Source organism: Colobus angolensis, unplaced genomic scaffold, assembly GCF_000951035.1.
Source record: "Colobus angolensis palliatus isolate OR3802 unplaced genomic scaffold, Cang.pa_1.0 Scaffold68, whole genome shotgun sequence".
Taxonomy (NCBI): Eukaryota; Metazoa; Chordata; class Mammalia; order Primates; family Cercopithecidae; genus Colobus; species Colobus angolensis.
In genome coordinates, this window is record NW_012120487.1 from 2,824,316 (window position 1) to 2,849,290 (window position 24,975).

Here is a 24,975-nt window from a genome sequence, read left to right on the forward strand (position 1 = left end):
TGCAGTTAGATCGCAGACTGCTGTTCTAGCAATGAGGAAGGCTCCGTGGGCATGGGACCCTCCCGGCCAGGTGTGGGATATAATCTCCTGGTGTGCCTGTTTGCTTAAAGCACAGTATTGGGGTGGGAGTTACCCTATTTTCCAGGTGTTGTGTGTCTCAGTTCCCCTGGCTAGGAAAAGGGTTTCCCTTCCCCATTGCGCTTCCGAGCCCTGCTTCAGCTCTGGCTGGTCGGGCTGCAACAGCTGACCAGCACCGATTGTCCGGCACTCCCTAGTGAGATAAACCCAGTATCTCAGTTGAAAATGCAGAAATCACCTGTCTTCTGTGTGGCTCGCGCTAGGAGCTGGAGACTGGAGCTGTTCCCATTTGGCCATCTTGCTCTACCCCCTGAAGTTAAGTTGTTATCAGCTAAAAATAACTATTGTAACTATAGAATATTTTATAGAAGCCTAATGACCACCACAAATACATACAATAGACATATAAAAGAAAAAGAGAAAGGAGTAAAAAACATTATAAGAACATCAGCAAAAAACACAAAGGGAGACAGCAAGTGAGGAAAAAAGAAACACAATCAGACAGGACACAATTAACAAATAGCAATAGTCCATCTCTGTTAATAATTACTTTAACATAAACTCCCCAGTCAAAACACATACAATGGCTGAATACATAATAAACCAAGACCCAAGTATATGTTGTCTACAAGAGACTTATTTTATTTTAGCTTTAAGAACACACGTGGACTGAAAATGAAGGCATGAAAAAACAAGAGACAAGGAAACACCTACAACTATAAAAGGATAAAATCATTATAAGTAGATAGTAATGTGCACATATCAGAGCTATCAAATATGGAAAGCAAATATAAACAGAACTGAAAGGAGAAATCAACAGCAACACAATAATAGTAAGAGACTTAAATGCAGCAGTGTCAAAAACAGGATATCCAGACAGAAAATCAATAAAAGATAAAACTTTAGATAAAATGGACCTAACAGACATATTCAAACATTTTACCCAACAGCAGCAGAATATAAATTCTACCAAAGCACACATGGAACATTCTCTATAAGTAGTCATATGTGAGTTTGCAAAAAAAGTCTTGATAAATTTAAGAAAACTGAAGTCATATCAGGTGTCTTTTACAACCACAACTATATACCACAACTGGTATAAAACTAGAAATCAAACAGGAAAAAAGTTGAAAGATTCACAAATATGGAAAAAATCAGCTACATGCTTTTGAAAAATCAATGGATCAAAAAAGAAATTAAAAGGGAAATAAAAAATTATCTTGAAAAAAATTTAAATGTCAACAAAATATACCATAACCTGAGATGCAACAAAAGCAGTTCTAGGACAGTGCAGACCAATAAATACCTGTAGTAAGAATAAGAAAGATCTTAAATGAGTAACTTAACTTTACACCTCAAGAGACTAGAAAAAGAAGAACAAACAAAACCCAAAGCTGGTAGAAGAAAGTCAATAATAAAGATCTGAGCAGAAATGAGTGATACAAAAAAAAAAATAGAAAAGACTGACAAAACTAAGTGTTGAATTTTTTAGAAAAAAAGTTATTAAACTTTTAGCTTAACTAAGAAGGAAAAAAGAGAGAAGATTCAAATAAATAAAAATATAAATGAAAGAGCAGATATTACCACTGATACACAAAAATACAAAGGATCATAAAAGAGTACTATGAACAATTATGAGCCAACCAATTGGATAACCCTGGAGAAACTGTAAATCCCTAAACATATACAACCTACCTAATAACTGAAGACAACTTACACACTGAATTATGAAAAAAATAGAAAATCTGAACAGACCAATAACAAGTAGATTTAATCAGTAGTTTTTTAAAAGTCTCTCATCAAAGAAAAGTAGAGAACCAGATTACTTCACTGGTGAATTCTACCAAACATTTGAAGAAGCAATGCCAATCCTTCTCAGTCTTCCCAAAAACTTCACAGAGGAGAGCACTTCCAAACTCATTTTACAAACCTATTTTCCCAAAAATGTACAGGAGAGAATACTACCAAACTCATTTTTGTATCATTATCCTGACACCAGAGCCAAAGCAAGACACTACAAGAAAATAAAAATATAGGCCAATATCCAGGATGAACATAATGCAAAAATCCTCAACCAAACACTAACAGACCAGATTCAACAACACATTAAAAGTATCATACACTATTATCAAGTTGGCTTTATAACTAGGATACAAGAAGAATTCAATTTAAGAAAATTAATAAACGTGATATATCCCATTAATAGAATAAAAGATAAAAAATTATATGATCATCTCAATAGATGCAGAAAGAAAATGTGACAAAATTAAAATTCTGTTCATGATTTTTAAAAACTCTCAAAAATTAAATATAGAATAAATAAGCCTCAACATATTAAAGACCATATATGGCAAGCCCACAGCTAATACCATACTCAACAGAGAAAAGTTAAAAGCTTTTTCTCCAAAGTCAGGAACAAGACAAGGATACCCACTCTCATCACTTGTATTCAATACAGTACTGAAAGTATAAGCCAGAGTAATTAGGCAAGAAAAAGAAATAAAAGGAATCCAAAATGGAATATAAGTAAAATTATATGATCTTTTACATAGAAAACCCTAAAAATGCCACCAAAACTTAGAACAACTAATAAAGTAAGTAAAACGTTAAAATAAATAATCAACATATGAAAATCAGTAGTATCTTCATACACTGAAAATGATTACACAAAAAACAAATCAATCCCATTTATAATAGCATCAAAAATACTTAGAAATAAATGTATCCAAGTAAATAATATATTTGTACACTGAAAACTACAAAGTGAACAAGTGAAACCGAAGAAGACACAAATAAATAGAAATCTCACGTCAATAGACTGGGAAAATTAATATTGCCAAAATGTCCCTACTACACAAAGCAATCTATGAATTCAAAGCAACCCCTATGAAAATTACAACGACATTTTTTACAAGAATAGCAAAAGCAATCCTAAAATTCTTATGGAATCACATAAGACATCAAATAGCCAAAGCAATCTTGAGCAAAAAAACAAAGGGGAGGCAGCACACTACCTGATTTCAAAACATATGATAAACCTGTAGTAATCAAGTAACATGGCACTAGCATAAAAATAGATATACAGACCAACAACACAGAAAACATCCCAGAAACAAATCCACATATTTACTATCAACTTATGTTCAACAAAGGTGTCAAGAACATACCATAATAAAATAACAGTTTCTTCAATAAAATAGTATTGGAAAGATTGTCTATCCACATGCAAAAGGATGATATTGGATCCCTTTTACCATACATATACAAAAATCAACTCAAAATGAATTAATGACTTAAACATAAAACATGAAACTGTAAAACAATAAAACATAGAGGGAAAGCTTCTTGAATGTAATCTGAGCAGTGAATTTTTGTATATGGTATCAAAAGCACAGACAACAAAAGCAAAAAATAGACAAATGGGATTGCATCAAATCAAAAAAATCAACTGAGTGACAAGACAACCTATAGAATACAAGCAAATATTTACAAACTGTATATCTGATAAGAGGTTAATATATAAAATACATAGGCAACTCAAATAATTCAATATCAATCAATAAATAGAAATAATCAATTTTTATGTTAGAATGGTTATGAGCAAAGAGACAAAGGATAACAAGTGTTGCCAAAAATGTGAAGAAAAGGAAATCCTTGTGTACGCTGTTGGTGGGAATGTAAGTTAATATGGTCATCATGAAAAACAGTATGGGGAGGATCATGGCAGATGGGAGGCAGGACTAGATTGCAGTTCCCACTCGGATGGACAGAGCAGCATGTGAAGTATTACATCACGAACTTTTGCTCTAGAACTACTGCAGGAATAAATCAGGAAAGCCGAGAGAACCCACAAACCCTCTGAAGGAAGCGGATTGCTCCTGCAGGACCTGGGAAACATCCCAAATATTGTGAGTGCCCAAACTGTAAAAGTGGAAAAGGGGGATCATCTGCCCCTGAACACACACCCTGACTGGGGAACCTGAAGGTCTACATCAAAGAGAAGATTCTAACCTTACCTGGAGCTGAGTCAATTTAGAGAACCGACTGAAATACAGGGGTGGAGGAAACAGTAGGAAAAGCCCTGTGAGCTCTCTGGGTATCCTAAAAAGCCATTTCCACCTTGCCTCACAAAGGTCCTTTGAAAGGGCTGCCAGAGGTACTGGGAAAAGGTCACAGGGAAAAAAACAACCTGCAGCAATTCCAATCAAATGAGAAGTCTCCCAGCCAGAATCAGGGGAGGGCATGAATCCGGTGTGCAGGCTCCATAGGCAGGGATGCATGAAAGCCCTACTAGCTTTCACAGCTGGAAGGCTGGTAGCCTAGGGCAAGTTCTCCGCCATGCTCACCCACTACCTGGAAACAGATTCAGTGCTGTTGTGGGAGGGGGCATTGTGGGAGTAAGACCAGCCTTCGGAGTTTCATAGGAACATAACTCCATAGACCTGGAACCACATTCCCATCCCCCACAGCAGCCACCACAAGACCTGCCCAAGGACAGTCTGAGCTCAGACACAGTTAGCACTGCCCCCACCTGATGGTTCTTTCCTACACAGCCTGGTAGCTGAAGACAAAGGTCATATACCCTTAAGAGTTATAAGGCCTCACCCACCACCTAATCCTCCCCATATTACCACAGCTGATGCACTTTTGAAAGCACTGCCTCCTGACAGGAGGCCAACCAGCACAGAAATAGTACATTAAACAACCAAAACTAAGGACCCCCACAGAGTCCATTTCACCCTGCTGCCATCTCCACCAGAGGAGATGCTGGTATTCATGGCTGAGAGAACCACAGATGTTTCACATCACAGGACTCTGTGTAGACAATCCCCAGTACCAGCCCAAAGCCTGGTAGACCGGCTGGATGCCTAGATCAAGGAGAGAAATAACAATCACTACAGCTCAGCCCCCAGGAAGCCACATCCCTAGAAAAACGGGGAGAATATCACATCAAGGGACCCTGTGGGACAAAAGAATCTGAACAACAGCCTTAAACCTTTGACCTTCCCTCTGACACAGCCTACCCAAATGAGAAGGAACCAGAATTTGATTCTGGTAATATGACAAATAAGGTTCTTTAACACCCCAAAAAAATCATACTAGCTCACCAGCAATGGATCAAAACCAAAAAGAAATCCCTGATTTACCTGAAGAAGAATTCAGAAGGTCAGTTAATAAGCTAATAAAGGAGGTACCAGAAAAAGGTAAAGCCCAGTTTAAGGAAATCAAAAAAAAAAAAATCATACAAGAAATGAAGGGAGAAATCTTCAGTGAAATAGAAAGCATAAATAAAAAATAATCAAAACTTCAGGCAACAATTGATGCACTTATGGAAATATGAAATGCTCTAGAAAGTCTCAGCAATAAAATCGAACAAGCAGAAGAAAGAACTTCAGAGCTCAAAGGCCAGGTTTTTGAATTAACCCAATCCAACAAAGAAACAAGAATAAGAAAATATGAACAGAACAAAGCCTCCAAGAAGTCCGGGATTACGTTAAATGACCAAAACTAAGAATAATTGGTGTTTCTGAGAAAGAAAAGAACCAAAAAGTTTGGAAAACATATTTGGGGGAATAATTGAGGAAAACTTCCCCCAGCCTTGCTAGAATCCTAAACATCCAAATAAAAGAAGCTCAAAGAACACCTGGGAAATTCATCACAAAAAGATCATCACCTAGGAACACTGTCATTCAGGTTACCTAAAGTTAAGGCAAAGGAAAGAATCTTAAGAGATGTGAGGCCAAAGCACCAAGTAACCTATAAAGAAAAACCTATCAAATTAACAGCAGGTTTCTCAGCAGAAACCCTACAAGCTAGAGGAAATTGGAGCCCTATCTTCAGCCTCATTAAACAAAACAATTAACAGCCAAGAATTTTGTATCCAGAAAAACTAAGCTTCATAAATGAAGGAAAGACATGTCTTTTTCAGAAAAAGAAATGATAAGAGAATTCACCATTACCAAGCCAGCGCTACAAGAACTGCTAAAAGGAGCTCTAAATCTTGAAAAAAATCCTGGAAACACATCAAAACAGAACCTCTTTAAAGTATAAATCACACAGAACTTATAAAACAAAAATATAATATAAAAAAGTAAACAGGCAACAAATAATATGATGAATGGAATACTACCTCATATCTCAATACTAATGTTGCATGTAAATGGCCTAAATGCTTCACTTAAAAGATACAGAATTGCAAAATGGATAAGAATTCAGCAACCTACAATCCACTGCCTTCAAGAGGCCCATGTAAGGACTCACATAAACTGAAAGTAAAGAGGTAGAAAAAGACATTCCATGCAAATGGACAACAAAAGTGAGCAAGTGAGCAATTCTTACATCAAACAAAACAGACTTTAGAGCAAAAGCTGAAAAAGACAAAGAGAGACATTATATAATGATAAAAGGCCTTGTCCAACAGGAAAATATCACAATCCTAAATATATATTCACCTAACATTGGAGCTCCCAAATTTATAAAACAGTTACTACTAGATCTAAGAAATGAGATAGACAGCAATATAATAACAGTAGGGGTCTTCAATACTCCACTGACGGCACTAGACAGGTCATCAAGACAGAAAGTCAACCAAAAAAAAAGAATTTCAACTATACTTCTGGAACAAATGAACTTAACAGGTATTTACAGAACAGTCTACTAAACAACTGCAGAATATAGATTATATTCATCATTGCATGGAACTTTCTCCAAGATAGACCATATGATAGGCTATAAAACAAGCCTCAATAAATTTATAAAATTTGAAATTACATCAAGCAATCTCTCAGACCATAGTGGAATGAAACTGGATATCAACTCCAAAAGGAACATTCAAAACCATGCAAATACATGAAAATGAAATAACCTGCTCCTGGATGATCATTGAGTCAACAATGAAATCAAGATGGAAATTTAAAAATTATTTGAACTGAATGACGATAGTGACACATCCTATCAAAACCTCTAGGATACAGCAAAGGCAGTGCTAAGAGGAAAGTTCATAGCCCTAAACACCTACATCAAAAAGTCTGAAAGAGCACAAATAGACAAAGATCGTACCTCAAGGAACTAGAGAAATGAGAACAAACCAAACCCAAACCCAGCAGCAGAAAAGAAATAACCAAGATCAGAGCAGAACTAAATAAAATTAAAACAAACAAAAATATACAAAAGATAAATGAAACAAAAAGCTGGTTGTGTGAAAAGATAAATAAAATTGATAGACCATTACCAAGAATAACCAAGAAAACAAGACAGAAGATCCAAATACACTCAATTAGAAACAAAACAAGAGATATTACAACTGACACCACAGAAATACAAAAGATCATTCAAGGCTACTATGAACACCTTTACACACAGAAACTAGAAAACCTAGTGGAGATGGAGAAATTCCTGGAAAAACACAACCCTCTTAGCTTAAATCAGGAAGAACTAGATACCCTCAACAGACCAATAACAAGTAGAGAGATTGAAATGGTAATTTAAAAAAAAAGTTCAGGACTAGATGGATTCACAGTTGAATTCTATCAGAAATTCAAGGAAGAATTGGTACCAATCCTATTGACACTATTCCACAAGACAGAGAAAGAGGGACTCCTTCCTAAATCATTCTATGAAGCCAGTATCACCCAAATACCAAAACCACAGAAATACATAACAAAAACAGAAAACTACAGACTAATACCCCTAATGAACATAGGTGCAAAAATCCTAAACAAAATACTAGCTAACCAAATCTAACAACATATTGAAAAGTTAATCCACCATGATCAAGTGGTTTTCACACCAGAGATGCAGGGATAGTTTAACATACACAAGTCAATAAATGTGATACACCACATAAACAGAATTTAAAACAAAAATCACATGATCATCTTAATAGACACAGCAAAAGCATTTGACAAAATCCAGCATCGCTTTATGATTAAAACTCAGAGCAAAATTGACATACAAAGGACATATCTCATTGTAATAAAAGCCATCTATGACAAATCTACAGCCAACATTATACTGAAATGGGAAAAGTTGAAAGCATTCCCTCTGAGAACTGGAACAAGAGAAGGATGCCCACTCTCACTACTTCTCTTTAACATAGTACTGGAAGTCTTATCCAGAGCAACCAGACAAAAGAAAGAAATAAAGGGCATCCAAATTGGTAAAGAGGAAGTCAAACTGTCACTGTTTACTGATTATATGACTGTATATTTAGAAAACCCTAAAGACTCATCCAGAAAGCTCCTAGAACTGATAAAAGACTTCTTAAAAGTTTCTGGATACAACACCAATGTACACAAATTAATAGCTCTTCTATACACCAACAGCAACCAAGCTGAGAATCAAATCAAGAACCCAACCCCTTTCGCAATAGCTGCAAATTTAGGAATATACCTAACCAAGAAGGTGAAAGACCTCTACAAGGAAAACTACAAAATACTGCTGAAAGAAATCATAGATGACACAAACAAATGGGAACACATCCTATGTTTATGGATGGGTAGAATCAATATTGTGAAAATGACCACACTGCCAAAAACAATCTACAAATTCAATGCAATTCCCATCAAAATATCACCATCATTTTTCACAGAACTAGAAAAAACAATTCTAAAATTCATATGGAACCAAAAACTAACCCACCAAGCCAAAGCAAGACTAAGCAAAAAGAACAAATCTAGAGGCATCAGGTTACACATTAGAATAATTTCAAATTATTCTATAAAGCCATAGTCACCAAAACAGCATGGTACTGGCATAAAACAGGCACATAGACCAACGGAACAGAATAGAGAACCCAGAAATAAACCCAAATACTTATAGGCAACTGATCTTTGACAAAGCAGACAAAAACATAAAGTAGGGAAAGGACACCCTATTCAACAAACGGTGCAGGGATAATTGGCTAGCCACATGTAGGAGAATGAAACTGAATCCTCATCTCTCATATAAAAAAAAAAAAATCTCTCATCTTATACAAAAATCAACTCAAGAAGGATCAAGGACTTAAATCTAAGACTTGAAACTATAAAAATTCTAAAAGATAACATCAGAAACACCCTTCTAGACATTGGCTTAGGCAAGGATTTCATGACCAAGAACCCCAAAGCAAATGCAATAAAAACAAAGCTAAATAGCTGGGATTAAAGAGCTTTTCCATGGCAAAAAGGAACAGTTAGCCCAGTAAACAAACAATGCTGTGGGAGAAAATCTTCACAATCTACACGTCTGAGATAGGACTAATATCCAGAATCTACAATAAATGCAAACAAGTGAGCAAGAAAAAAACAAACAATCCCATTAAAAGGTGGACTAAGGACATGAATAGACAATTATCAAAAGAAGATATACAACTGGCCAACATACATATGGAAAAGTGCTTCACATCACTAATGATCAGGAAAATGCAAATCACCTTACAATGTGATACCACCTTACTCCTGTATGAATGGCCATAATCAAAAAATTTAAAAATAGATGTTGGTGTGGATGCAGTGAACAGGGAACACTTCTACACTGCTGGTGGGGATGTAAACTAGCACAACCACTATGGAAAACACTCTGGATATTCCTTAAAGAACTAAAAGTAGAACTGCCATTTGATCCAGCAATCCCACTACTGGGTATCTACCCAGAGGAAAAGAAGTCATTATACAAAAAAGATACTTGCATACACATGTTTATAGCAGCACAATTCACAATTGCAAAAATGTGGAAACAACCTAAATGCCTACTAATCATATATATATATATATATGTGTGTGTGTGTGTGTATATATATATATGTGTATATATATATATATGAATATATATATATATATACTACTCAGCCATAAAAAGGAATGAACTAATGGCATTCATGGCAACCTGGATAAGATTGGAGAGTATTACTCTAAGTGAAGTAACTCAGAAATGAAAAACCAAACATCACATGATCTCACTGATAAGTGAGAGCTAAGCTATGAGGATGCAAAAGCATAAATAAGAATGACACAATAGAATTGAGGACTCAGGGGGAAAGGGAGGGAAAAGGGTGAGGGATAAAAGACTACAAATTGGGTGCAGCATATACTGCTCAGATGGTGGGTGCACCAAAATCTCACAAATCACCACTAAAGAACTTACTCGTGTAACCAAATACCACTTGTTCCCCAATAACCTATGGAAATAAAAGATAAATAAAATTTTAAAATAAATAAACTTTAAAAAAAGAAAAACAAAGTAATTTTTCTAAATAAACACATAATGAAAGTTCAACGAAGAAAAAAAAATAACAGTATGGAATTTCCTCAAAACATTCAAACTAAAACTATCATATGACCCAGCAATCCCATGCTGGCAAGGTATCCAAAAGATAGGAAATCAGTATGTCAAAGAGATATGTGCACTCCCAAGTTCACTGCAGCATTACTTACAATAGTCAAAATATGGAATCAACCCAAGCGTCAACTGATAAATAAATGGAAAAAGAAAATGCAAAAATGTCATAAAATTGAATACCGTTTACCCTTTAAAAAGAAGGGAATCCTGTCATTTGTGACAACATGGATGAACCTAGAGGACATTATGATAAGTGGAATAAGCCAGACATAGAAAGACAAATACTGTAGGATCACGCTTACATGTAGAATCTGAAAAACTTGAATGCATAAAAGCAGAGAACAGAAATGTGGTTGCCAGAGGATGGGGGGATGGAGGGGAATCAAGAGATCCTGATCAAAGGGAATACAAAGTTTCAGTTAGGATGAAAAATACCTATTGTACAGCACGATGACTATAGTTAATCATAATGTATTGTACGTTTGAAAATTGCTAAGCCAGTAGATCTTCAATGTTCTCACCACATAAAAGGGTAAGCATGTGATATAATGGATACTGTGAAATTTGTCAGAATCAACATGGAGTCACTTGTGTCAAATCCCTGAAAAATGGAAACAGGAAAGCCATGAAGTGAGAGTTCTCACATATGTGTGCCTGATAACAAGAACTATTAACTATTAACTATTAACAAGAACTATCACAAAAGACTCTGCAAAAAAACACAACTTTGCACAAACGCCACCATAACCTTACACAGAAATACTTGGCAAGGACATCTGTCCAGCAACTGCCTGTCCAACCTTGGACTGACACCACCCTTGTTTTGATCCTTGTAGCCAAGGATAATTGATTAAAAACAACTTACATAATCCTCATTTTGCCTTTTAAAACTTCCAATTGCCTCAATCTCCCTGAATATTCACATAGTTTACTATGGCATACACATTCCCATTGCAGTGTTACTCCCAAATAAATATCAATTTCTTTAAGACAGAGAGAGACTTTTCCTTTGTTATTTAGGTTTGGCAATGTATCAATTAGTTTTACTTAATTATTTCACAATATATACATAAATCAAAACATCACATTGTACACTATAACTACATACAATATTTATTTATCAATCATACCTTAAAGTTGTGGAAAGGGGTATTTAGCAGTTCATTTATGGTTATACTGCTACCTTATATTGAGTATAATGTATATGGAAATAAAAAAGCTGAATTTCAGAGGGAGGGAAGAAGCAAGGGAAGGAGGGAAAGAAAGAAAAACAGAGGCTACCAGCGTCTGAGAGAAGTGATGAATGGGGAGTTATTGTTTAATGGGTAAAGAGTTTCTGTTTGGGATGATGAAAATGTTTTGGAAATGGATAGTGATGATGGTTGTACAACACTGTGAATATATTTAATGCCACTGAATTTCACATCTAAAAATGTTTAAAATGCTAAAAATAAATGTATAACCTAATTTGTAAAAAGGGTAGGGAGTAGATAGTACTAAGAACACAGGAAGCCTCATTCCAGAGACCATGCTGTTAACCACCATGCACACTGCCTCCCACAGTCTGTTACAACCATACCCTGCAATCATAACATGTAGTGGGGAATGACACAATATAAAAAGTACATGATAAAGTCAATAAAAGTGTTATATAAAATCACAAGAGTTGAGCAGAAGCATTTCTCATAGACAGGAAAAAAAAAAGTTGAAATTTCAAGCACTTTTCCATTCAGTACACTTTACTAAGGCTTGGCTATGTGTTAAAAATGCCTTTTTACATATGGCATTCCCTACTTTTACATTATCTCTGAGATAAAATTCTCACCCCCACTTTAAAAATTAAGAAATTAAACAAAAAGTAAGAATAGCCAATATCCAAATTCAGTGCCTCTGACTCCAAAGCTCATGTTCTTTTGACCTCTATTCACTGCCTCCTCAAATATAAATGAAAACAGGACAGGCAAAACCCAACATTCTTTGTCTCAGTCAAAAAGACAGCCTACAGAAGACAGTCTCAGTAATAGATTCTAAATGATGGTAGAGATTTCTCTTGGTGCATGGAAAAAGGCTTGCAGATACAGATGGGATGGTAAAGATATATATAAATTGAGAAGCAACAATAGGAAAAGAATATGCTGGGAGCTAAGAAAGCTATAGCAACCAAAACAAAACCTGAAAATATGTCTCCCACTGCTACTTTTACTACATTATTTTTCATGATTTAGTAATCCCCAAGAAATGGTAAGAATGCATGTGTCTGAGATATTTCTGAAAACCAACCTCCATGAGTGGTACAGAATTATGGCTAGCCAGTCTCCTTCTGAATCGGGACACATAAAGCAAGTCACACTGAAGTAGCTAATAAAAAAATAAAAGAAGAATGGTAGCCATGAACAGAAGCAAGAAGTTTGCAACAATACTTGAAAAATTATGCTTCAAACCTTTATCTATCATCATCTAGGTTTTATGGACCAGTAATGAAACGAAATATCTAAAGTACACATCCCCATATGTGAATCTTTTAAAATCTGTTTACACTTCATTGATCATTTCATTTCCTAATATTTTCAAGATTATGACACAAATGGAAAATTACACAGTTCAAGAGATCACTGGCTGTTTCACTATTGAATTAGGTGCACTTCTTTGATTAAATGGGACCTTATTTTCTTCATATAAAAAACAAAAGATATAATTAATCAAACATACTTACTACTTTTATGCTATTTTACTGCAAATTTACTAATAACTATATCTCTAAATAATTTAAGCAGACTTTTTTTTTAAATTGAGCAGAAAGTTGGCATATTTTTAATGTCTATTCCCAGAGAGGAGAAGTACAGGTTGAGCACACTTAATCTAAAAATCTGAAATCCTCCAAAACTGAGACTCTATGAGCACTGCTATGACGCTGAAAGTAAATACTCAAAGGAACATTTCAGATTTCAGATTTTTGGATTAGGGATGCTCAACTGGCATAATTCCAAACTCAAAAAAAAAAAAATCTGAAATCTGAAACACTTCTGGTCCCAAGCATTTTGGATAAGAGATACTCAATCTGTATCTAAACACCATAATTAAACCAACAGAGTGTTAAAATTCTAAATTACAAACTCAATATTCTTTCTTATCTCTAATAATAAACCCCATTTATCTGGGTGACAATATTTATTTATTTATTTATTTAGATACAGGGTCTTGCTCTGTCACCCAGGCTGGAGTTGCAGTCATGTGATAATAGCTCACTGCAGCCTCAAACTCCTGGACTCAAACAACCCTCCTGTCTCAGCCTCCTGAGTAGGTAGGACTAGAGGTGTGTGCCACTCCACCCACCTAATTTTTTTTTTGTAGAGACAGGATCTCACTATGTTACACATATTGGTCTCGAACTCCTGGCCTCAACCAATCTCTCTGTCTTAACATCCCAAAGTGCTGGGATTATAGGTGTAATACACTGTGCCAGGCTCTAGTTTTATTTTTTAATCTTCATTTCCCTGGTGAGAATGGCAATACCATTTATGCCGAGTGCTATGGCTTCAAGTGTTCACCAAAAACCATGTGTTAGAAACTCAATTACCAGTATTAACAGTACTAAGAGGTGGAATGTTGAAGAAGTGATTTGGTCATGAGGGCTCTGCCCTCATGAAGGAATTAATGTCATTATCATGGGAGCAGGCTCCTTATGAAAGGATAAATTGTGGGTACCTTCTCCTCCCTTTCTCTCCCCCACCATATTCTTGCCCTTCCACCTTCTGCCATGAGATGACACAGCAAGAGGGCCTTTGCCAGATGCTGTTCCCTCCATCTTGTACTTCCCAGCATCCAGAATTATGAACCAACAAATTTCTCTTCATCATAAATTACTAGCCTCAAGTACTCTGTTGTAGTAGCAAAAATGAACTAAGACATTTCATGTGACACTATAACTAAGTTCTGGCCAGTTAGGCATAAATATGAGACTTTCTAGAAGACTCTTAAGGGAAGCTGACTTGGCTAGAAGATGCAATCCACTCATCTTCCCCTTTATTCTTTCTGCTGCCTGGTACTAGCCATCTCAAACTATGAGGCATTTTATTTTCAACGGAGGTTACAAATGGTAGATAAACAAATATAGAGGGAGTCTTGGTGTTTTAACACCGTGAGGCTATACCTCTGCATCTCTTTCAGATTGGTAAGAAGTAAATTCTACCATATTCAAACTAATATTATTTTGGGCTTTCTGTTACATAAAATGAGACCCAATTTTCATCTCAAAGAGGCCTCTCTTATATTTGATTATTAGATTCACTTTCCTGAAATATGCTTACCCCTTCAAAATTTTATTATTAAATAAAAAGTATATAAGACCCAACTGCAGTTGTGACTCACTTACAGACAAAGGATTTTTAATGGATCAACTTCTGAATTATTGAACCATTTAAAAAATTCACACATTGAGGCCAATACATTCTTGAAGATTTCAACTTGTTTCAAGGTTGAGAAATATTCTTGGCCATCTAGATTCACCACAGAAGTTTCATTGAGTACAATCAAACTAATAATTCACTTATAAAAACAAAGTTCTAATTTGGTCTAATTGGTTTATAAATAAAGAACCATTTCACTGATGTTCCCTCCTTTAGTTTGTCCCATCTCCCCTGTATCTGTAACCTTAAACTGCAACTCAATTAGAAATAAGTAGGGTAGAGCTCCATTTCTTAATAAAGTTCTTCCTAGTTTGGTAAGAGCCTAAGGGCAGTTCTGGATAGTGAAAGTGGTATTGAAGAATGAGACAACACTATAACGTTAGAGGCCAAAAGTTATACCTCTGTCCCCAATGAACTGCCCCCAGAGAAGTGTGCCCTGGAAAAAAAAGTACAATGCAATCACTCTGTGCCAATTTCAGGAGGATTTTATTACCTTCTGGCTTGATAGAACAATATTCCATAATACCCCAGGCACTATTTATTCCCATTAGACAAATACCATCTATTCTAATTCTCATGAGGGCCATATCTCGTTCATTAACAGGATTTTTGGAAAATGGATTCAGCAAATGTATATTTTTATATAATTTATTGTGTAGTTTGTCACATATTCTCTTATAATTTTCAAGGTAAATGTTATTATTGACTGTAGTTTCCTTTTTTCCTCTTCCTCAAAGCACTGTCACTCATCAGAAATATGTCAGAACACAAATACGTTTATTTTATATGTTAAAAATTGTGTGATGAGCATTTAGGATGGAGAGATAAAATATACCATAGAATCTGACTTCAAGGAATTTACAACCTAAGAGAACATATCAAAACTCAGGGGCAAGTTTAGATAAACAATTTTAAAAATATGCTGAAGAACACAGCTTTCAATTTTCTGGGCCCAAAATAATTTGTGACATACATTTCTACCTATTCTCTCCAGCTCTAATTTTAGATCAATAATAATAACACTGGATATCCAACATTATACCAGGAAGTACAGAAAGTAAAAAGAGGCATAAACAAAATTAAGAACTATTTATTAAATAACCATTTACTAGGTATTATGTATTTCATAATATATTTAAAAAGTATATTATAATGACTTACCCTTAAGAAATTTACAATGCAAAGGCAACTTAGTATGCTAGGAAGCAAACATTGATGTTAGAAAACTTTGTTTTGCAAATTATAAATTATTGGTAACCACTTAATCTTTATCAAGCTTGATCCTCATTTAAAACATAAGGTTCAAATGAGATAAGATGTCAAAGAGATAACACCAATAGTCTCCAAAATTGTGTTTCATGGAGCCCCAGAGTTTGGAATCCCATGAGGTGCCTCATGGAATCAGGAGACAAATATTCTTTGGATCAATTAATGACTTTTGGACCAATTAATAAGAGTTTGAAAATCACCTGTATAAGCAAGATATCTCTGAAAGAGAACTGATCAGTTTGTCAAGAGCAAAACATTTTTCTTATAGGAGAAACAGTAGATTAACTCTAGATTGTGGAGAGCTTTGGATGCCTGGCTAAAGAATTTGTCTATAGAGTGTCAGTTATAAGAAGTAGGAGAACAATCTGATCAAAGCAAAACTTTTAGAAAGATTAATTTGGCATTAATGTACAGGATCAACTAAAGATAGCAGGTAAAAGCAGAAAAATCAACAGAAAGGTATTACAATGATCCAAGTGTAATTAAATAAGAGCTTTAACTAGAATGGGCACAGTGGAAATAAGAGCTGTAATTAAATAAGAGTGTAATTAAACAAGAGTTTTAACTAGAATGGGCACAGTGGAAATACAAAGAATATGTCAAAGAAGATTAAAGCAGATCATGGATCAGTTCTGACAAAAGTGGTAAAAAAAAAAAAAAAAAAGCATATCCCATCTTAGAGGAAAGAGAGGCACTAAAGACCAAATGCGAAAGTAACTTAACAAATTCTAATAGTCAAACATCAAAAGCAAGCCATGATAAAAAAAAAAAAAATAGAATCAAAATTCTACCTTTGACTAGGCCTGACTAGTTACTGGTTATCAAGAGAGAGGCAAGTAAAGCAAATAAAGGAGTAGGAGCTATGAATAGAAACCAAGGTCAGGAACTAGCAGAGACAAATCAGATAGTATTTGTGGAAATTCAAAGAGGAGTTGCAGTATAGTCTAATTTGATTCCAGGGCATGGCATATAGTTTTATTAGGCTCTTTTTAAATGGCTGCCTCAGAAGTACCCACAGGCATTACGAGTCTTTTGAAAGGTTTTGATCAGTACCTGGCAAGGATTTCATAGGTAAAAAGAAATAGAGACAAGGAGAAAAGAAAAATCAAAGATGTTTCACAATTCAGATCCTGGATATTTTGAAAATAGCAACATTCATAGAAAAGGAAAAGTTGAGTTGAGGGACAGTTCAAGATATCAGAGGTATGAAGTGTGAGGGGAGAGGCAAGAAGCCAAGAAATTGAAAATGTACAAGTAGCACAATGCCTGGAACACAGTGGCTGTTTAATAAATATTTCTTGGATGAATTAATAAACAAATGAGCAAGTGAAATAAGACATTCATGCAGCCAACATGTGGAAAGCAGTGTGGCAATTCCTCAAAGAACTTAAAACAACTAGCATTTGACCCCGCAGTCCCATTATTGGGTATATACCCAAAGGGATATAAATTGTTCTACCATAAAGATACATGCATACATATGTTCATTGCAACACTGTTCAGAACAGCAAAGACATGGAATCAACCTAACTGCTCATCAACGGTAGACTGGATAAAGAAAATGTGGTACATATAAACCATGAAATACTATGCAGCTATGAAAAAAGAATGAGATCATGTCCTTTGCCGCAACATGGGTGGAGCTGGAGGCCATTATCCTAAGCGAACTAACAGAGAAACAGGAAACCAAACACTGCATGTTCAAACTTTTAAGTGGGAGCTAAACAAAGAATACATGAATACTAGGAGGGGAACAACAGACGCTGAGGCCTACTTGAGGGTGAAGGGTGGAGGGGAGGGGATCAGAAAAAAATACCTAGAGGGTACTATGCTTATTACCCTGGTGCTGAAATTATCTGTACATCAAACTCCCATGACCTGCAGTTTACCTAAATAACAAACCTGTATATGTACCCCTGAACCTAAAATAAATGTTTTAAAGTAAAAATTTTTAAAAGGCAGTGTATATACACACAATGAAGTACTATTCACTCACAAAAAAGAATAAAATCATGTCATTTTTGGTAACATGGATAGAACTGGAGGACATTATGTTAAATGAAATATGCCAGGAACCAAAAATTAAACACCACATGTTCTCACTCATATGTGAAAGCTAAAAAAAAATTTAATCTCATAGAAGAAAAGTAGAACAGAAGTTACTAGGCGCTGGTAAGGGTAGGGAGAAGGGGAGAGATGAGAGAGATTTCATAAAGTAATAAAAAATTACAGCTAGATTAAATTCTAGTGTTCTGTACCACTGTAGGATGACTATTCTTAAAAACAATATATTATACAGTATAAAATTGCAAGAAGGAGGCTATCATATGTTCCCAAAGAAACAATCAATATTTGAGATTATGGATATACTAATTACTCTGATCTAATCACTATACATTACATGTATGAAAAGATCACTGTGTATCTCATGGATAAGTACAATCATGTGCCAATTTAAAATTTTTTTATTTAATTTTTAAACTTTTAAGTTGGTATTATCTCCATTTTATAGGTGACAAATGTGAAGCTCAGAAAAGGAAAGTAATTTTCAGGTCATGTAGCTCATAAGTAGGTTTGCGAGTAAGTACGTTTGTCTCTTCCGCACTGTGTTGTAGTAAAGAAATCTAAAAGGCCACAGTATGAGTGGAGAACTTGACAAATATTACATGAATATTTGTGAGCCACATGAATATTTGTGAGCCACACTCAGTATTTAATAGAGTGTTAAGTTCAAAATGAAAAGGTAGGTGCCGAAATTGAAAATGTGTACTTGGAATAACAAAGCACCTTCTGTACCATGCTGAGGAAGATGGGTTACATTGAATTTGATGAAGTGTCACCAAAGAGTTTTAGAGGCCATAGAAAGATATAATTAGATATGCATATTGGAACGATCCATGTAGTAGAATGGGATAAAAATAGAAAATAGGTAGGTTTTATAAAGTTTTAGCCTTCTTTGTACACTTATTTTAAAACTTGTTCTTGGTCAGACATGGTGGCTCATGCCTGTATTCCCAGCGCTTTGGGAGGCTGAGGCAAGAGGATCACTTGAAGCCAGGAGTTTGAGACCAGCCTGGGCAACATTGTGCGACACCATCTTTACAAAAAATAAATTATCTGAGTTTAGTAGTGCACACCTGTAGTGCTAGTTACCTGGGAGACTTAGGGGAGACAATCACTTTGAGCCCAGGATTTAGAGGCTGCAATAAGCTATGATCATGTCACTGTACTCCAGCCTGGGCAACATAGCAAGACACTCTCTAAAACACAAAATAAAATCATTCAATCAATCAAACTTGTTCTTTAGGACTTTTCTATTACTTTTAATACCATTACTGCTTCTACCATGACTGTTCTACCATTATTAAAAATAATTGTAATAAAAGATGCTTTGAATAGTTTAGTAAAGATAATTTTCTTGAAAAGTATGCCAATATGCATTTTAATTAGATTCCAGAGCAATCACAGTTGCTTCAACAATCAACTAAATAATGGTTCAGTCAGTAACTAGAATATATGCAGTCTCAGGAGGAACAGGAACAGAATATACTAGTTACATGGAAAGAACAACTTTGGTACAAACAAAATAAAATTAGTTCCACAAATGAATGGAAGAAATTATAAATAGTTTTGTGTACAGCCCATTTGAAATGTTGAAAATTAACACTATCCAGAAAATATGGAAATAACTTTCTTCTCATTCTCTGGAATTCTTTTGGAGATCAAGTACCAATTATATTTTTGTGTGAAAGCTTCTAAACCTCTTCTTTAGTGACTTTAGACTAGATATTTGAAGACAAAAAAGAGAAGAAGCTCAGATGCTGCTTCATGAAATACAGGGGAAAAGAAGACTACTAATTTTAACCTGCATTAAACATCTTAATGGTCTAGTAATTTTACATAATGCAGAAAAGACTAGACCTGTCCCCACAGAGTTCCATAAGAGGAAATCATGCTGTGTAGTATAGAGTGCATGAATTCCAAGATCATCAATCCCTTCATTAAGTTGTCTAATAAAACTAATCTAAAACTCATTTTGCTCTGACTTCCTGATAGGTTAATTTTCATGATGTCTTGCAAAGTTTTTCCATTTACTGTGGTAGTTTTAAAAGCTCCCAATTCTAGTAACAGCAGCTTACATCAGGGTAAATAAAATACTTTTTCTAAGTGTGGGGCACATTTGAAAAATTGATTCTAATGGCATCATTTCATCAACTGCTTCATGATAAATTACCTCTGAGAAAGCCCATGTCATCTGTATGAAGTTATCTTAGGGAATCTTGTATTGTACCTAACCTTCCACTACATGAAATCTCAGGTAATAAAACTAATTAATTATGTTTTCATTTAATAAATATTTAGTGATATCTTACTATGGCACTGCGCTGGATGTTTATAATACAATGGTAAGTGAAGACAAACAGTTTTTGCCTCATGAAATTCATAGCCTAGGGGGTCACGATCATTTTTAGAAACAATGGATTAAAACATAATATAGTAATTTACTTGACAATTATTACATGAATATTTGTGAGCCACTTAAAAATCATTGAATTTTAGAGCTAAAGAGGACCTATAAGATCTTCTAGTCTAACTCCCTAATCTGACAAAGGAAGAAAAGTAGGGCTCAGAGAGATAAATTGATTAAATCAAGGTCATAAAAGTAGTTACTGGTTGAGACAAGAATCAAATCCAGACTTCCCGATTGTCCAGTTGATAATTTGCATCAAATCATGACACCTTCCCCTGTGCATCAAAGAGACTGGTTATCTTCTGGTTCCATGTTCCCATCACATGCTTCTCTGGATAAAGAACATAAAACTGAATATATATATACTTCCCAAACATAGTTGTCTGTTGGGTTTTCTCAGAAATGTAAGTATGGGTCAGACTATAACAAGTAACAAAAATAATTGTATTGGAAAACTGCAACACTTACAAAGAAAATGTAAAATACAGAGGAAGAGAATCCACAGTAGTTTCCTTTTGCCCCAGATTCCCATGTGTCTTCAGTATAGTTTCTTCCTTCGTCTTGTTAAGTATGCAATCATGTAATAAAGTCAAGAGGCACAGAAGCAGTGAGTGTTTGCTAGTTGTCATCATGTCTGTTCACTCCCCTACTCCAAAGGCTAGTGCCTGAACTGGGAACACCAAAGAAGCAAAATCTAACTCTTTTTCTGTGTCTCAATATTAACATGATGCTAAGGCAATTATTTGAATTGCTGCAGTATTCATCAGTTAGGTAGCTCCCAACAAAACAACTTAAGATATTCATTCAGCTTTAGTTTCAGAGTAATAAAATATTCCAACATAGGCCCACTTCAGGACCAAAGTCAGGGCAAAGGTTTCTTTTCATGTTGGATATATACCTTGCTGCCTGAGATTTCTGAAAATAACACTGAATTCAGGGTTCTGAATGTTAGAATTTACTTTTCTATCAACTACAAAGAAAAAGAACAAAAGGTTACAAAGGAAATGCTCCAACTGCCAATGAATATGTGGTACATAACTAAACTTGGCAATTTGACTATATACTCCAGGAAAGAGCAGAAATTATAATGCAGACTTTGTCACCTAAGTAAAAAGAACCATGATTTTTTTAAGCTAAATTCTCCCTTCTCCCCTCAAAAATTGTTATTCAAAAATGCAATGGAATAATAACTAAGAGTGGAATGGAAAGCTGAGTGTCATAAGAAAAAAAAACTCATATATCTACTGGAAAAATGTTTTTTGTTTCTCATGCAAAAATAATTACAAAAGAAATTTTGAATTAAAGAAAAGGCTAACTTCAAGGGTCCAAATATCATTCATATTGTTCTCTATATTAAAATTTAATTTCTCTCATCTTGGTTGACAGAACCAAGTAGGATCTTGTGCAGATTCAGGATTCTTCCTTCCAGCCTGTGATCCTACCATTGAGAATTTATCCTATAGATTAGATATCATCTACATACAATGTAATGGTGAAGAATGGAAACATAAGCTTTGAATTAAGACAGACCTGGATTTAAGTCCTTCGTCTGCCATTTACTGAATAATCTTAGGCAAGTTACTTAATCTTATTAGGCTTCAGATACTCATCTATAAAATGGAAGTAATAATACCAACTTCATACAGTTGTTGTATTAAACAGTATAAGGTATGTAAAAGCCTTAACATAGTACCTGAAGACACTGTAAATGATCAAGATATTTAGCTACAACTAAGAGTACTAGAAGCAGCAATAGTAGTGATTTTTGCTAAGATTTTTATCTCTAAGAATCTATTTTCTAGATGGCTAATATTATAATCATTGATGTCAGGAGTGTACAGAATATATGAGTTCAACCATTCTTTTCTCTGTGCTTTATTAGATACCGTAATATTCATTGATTAAACAGTTATTACAGAAATCATCCATTTTAAGATGACTTAACAGTAGATAATTATCTACTAGATTTTAAAACAATGTATTATGCCATTAAAAAATGAGTAAGTCTCCATTTCTTTAATATAGAACCTGATTTCAAAATTGATATTCAAGTCCAGGAAAAAAATGTTCTAGAAAAAATCCAAACATTCAAAATGATTATTATTGATTATGGTTAAGATGACTTTAACTGATCTCTCCCACACATTGATTTAGGACATTAGATCATTTTTATTTATAATTTAAAGTGAAAAGCCTGAACAGCTGAATATGAATATAAAACATATTTTACTATAAAGAACAAATTAAACAAGTATGTAACTGTTGATTAGTTATTAGAAAGAGCAAAAGCTTTGGAGCTAGACAAACCTGAATTTCAAAACCCGCATGAGTACATATTGTATCCATGATTGGGCAAGTTACTTAACCTCTTTATGCTATTACTATTGAAATTATTACACTATTATCAGGCTAACAATAAGAAAATCCACCTCCACAGAAATCAATGATTGTCTCCTATCAACTGTTCACAAACCCATGCTCTCTAGGTGAGCACCTACATATGCATACATACATGACACAAACCATGCCCATGTACTTATGTAATTACCTTCAGTGTGACCCAAGACTATGATGCTTTACCTTGCTTATCCTCCCTCTGGTTTTCTTCATTAAGAAAACAGTGTGGTGATTCCTCAAGGATCTAGAACTAGAAATACCATTTGACCCATCCATCCCATTACTGGGTATATACCCAGAGGATTATAAATCATGCTGCTATAAAGACACATGCACACGTATGTTTATGCGGCACACTTCACAATAGCAAAAACTTGGAATCAACTCAAATGTCTATCAGTGATAGACTGGATTAAGAAAATGTGGCACATATACACCATGGAATACTATGCAGCCATAAAAAAGGATGAGTTCATGTCTTTGTAGGGCCATGGATGCAGCTGGAAACCATCATTCTCAGCAAACTATTGCAAGAACAGAAAACCAAACACCACATGTTCTCACTCATAGGTGGGAACTGAACAATGAGATCACTTGGGCACAGGAAGGGGAACATCACACACCAGGGCCTATTGTGGGGAGGGCGGGGGAGGGTAGCATTAGGAGATATACCTAATGTAAATGATGAGTTAATAGGTGCAGCACACCAACATGGCACATGTATACGTATGTAACAAACCTGCACGTTGTGCACATGTACCCTAGAACTTAAAGTATAATAAAAAAAAAATGGCCACTCAAGTCCTGATTTTCAGCTACAGGAAAGCAGACAGCTGAGAAGAGGCATGAGTAGAAAGCATCACATCCATCTTATCACACAAGACTATCAGGCAAACTGGCGCTCATCCTTTTCATGTAACCTCTTCATAGTGATGGTCCCTTTTCCCCAAATACATTTAATTGAACTATGAGTTCTGAAACCTCCAAGCAAGTAAACAAAACCCATATAACCAAAATAAAGACATTGAGTATGACTTAACCTCCTTTTCTAGGTCCCAATAAACCATTTGGTTACTAAGTCATCTACGGTATAAAGATTAATGTAAATAGCAAAAGTTATACATATTCTCAGATAGCTATGATGTCACTATCCAACCTTTCTATAGGAAAGATTGCACATTGCAAAGCAGTTATGAGATCACAAAAAGGGCCAATATAACAGGGAAGTTGGGCTGCTTCTTTGACAGCTTTGTTTAGCGACTGGACAATTCTACAATAAATCATTTTATTAAATTTTTTTCATTATTGAAGCCATATGTGTTCATTCAAGGCAATTTGGAAAGCAAAATAATAATAATAATAATAATTCAACCAGAGCCCCATTAATCTATTACAATGATTTTTGTTTTTTTGTTTTTTTGTTTGTTTGTTTGTTTGTTTGTTTTGGAGACAGAGTCTCGCTCTGTCACCCAGGCTGGAGTGCAGTGGTGCAATCTCAGCTCACTGCAAGCTCTGCCTCCCGAGTTCATGCCATTCTGCTACCTCAGCCTCCCAAGTAGCTGGAACTGTAGGCACCCGCCACCATGTCTGGCTAATTTTTTTGTATTTTTAGTAGAGACGACGTTTTGCCATGTTAGCCAGGATGGTCTCAATCTCCTGACCTCGTGATCCACCTGCCTCAGCCTCCCAAAGTGCTGGGATTACAGGCAGGAGCCACCGTGCCTGGCCTACAATGATTATTAATAATTTGGTGTATTTCTTTCCTTTTTTAAGCTTCCAAGCAGAGAGTTATATTTTTACATAATGGTAATTACTTGACAAAAAATTGTATCCTACTTCTGCATCTAACTTAAGTACATCACACATTAACACTAGCTTTTCAAAAATGAACATTTTAATAAATGCATAAAATTCTAGCAAGTTCTATAGTGTTCTTAACTATCCCGCTATTATTCCTTTCTGTAAATGCTGCTGCTGAAAACTCAAAACAATACACAGAGAGACAGCACAGAGTGGTGATTAAACATGCAGACACTA

The 24,975-nt window shown here is 35.1% G+C and overlaps 1 protein-coding gene across 2 annotated transcripts in view; it reads right to left on the reverse strand.

Annotated features, from left to right (window-relative positions):
- Positions 1–24,975, reverse strand: part of AGBL4 (ATP/GTP binding protein-like 4) — a 1,493,990-nt gene that overhangs the window by 1,402,160 nt on the left and 66,855 nt on the right. The gene's annotated exons all lie outside the window — the stretch shown is intronic.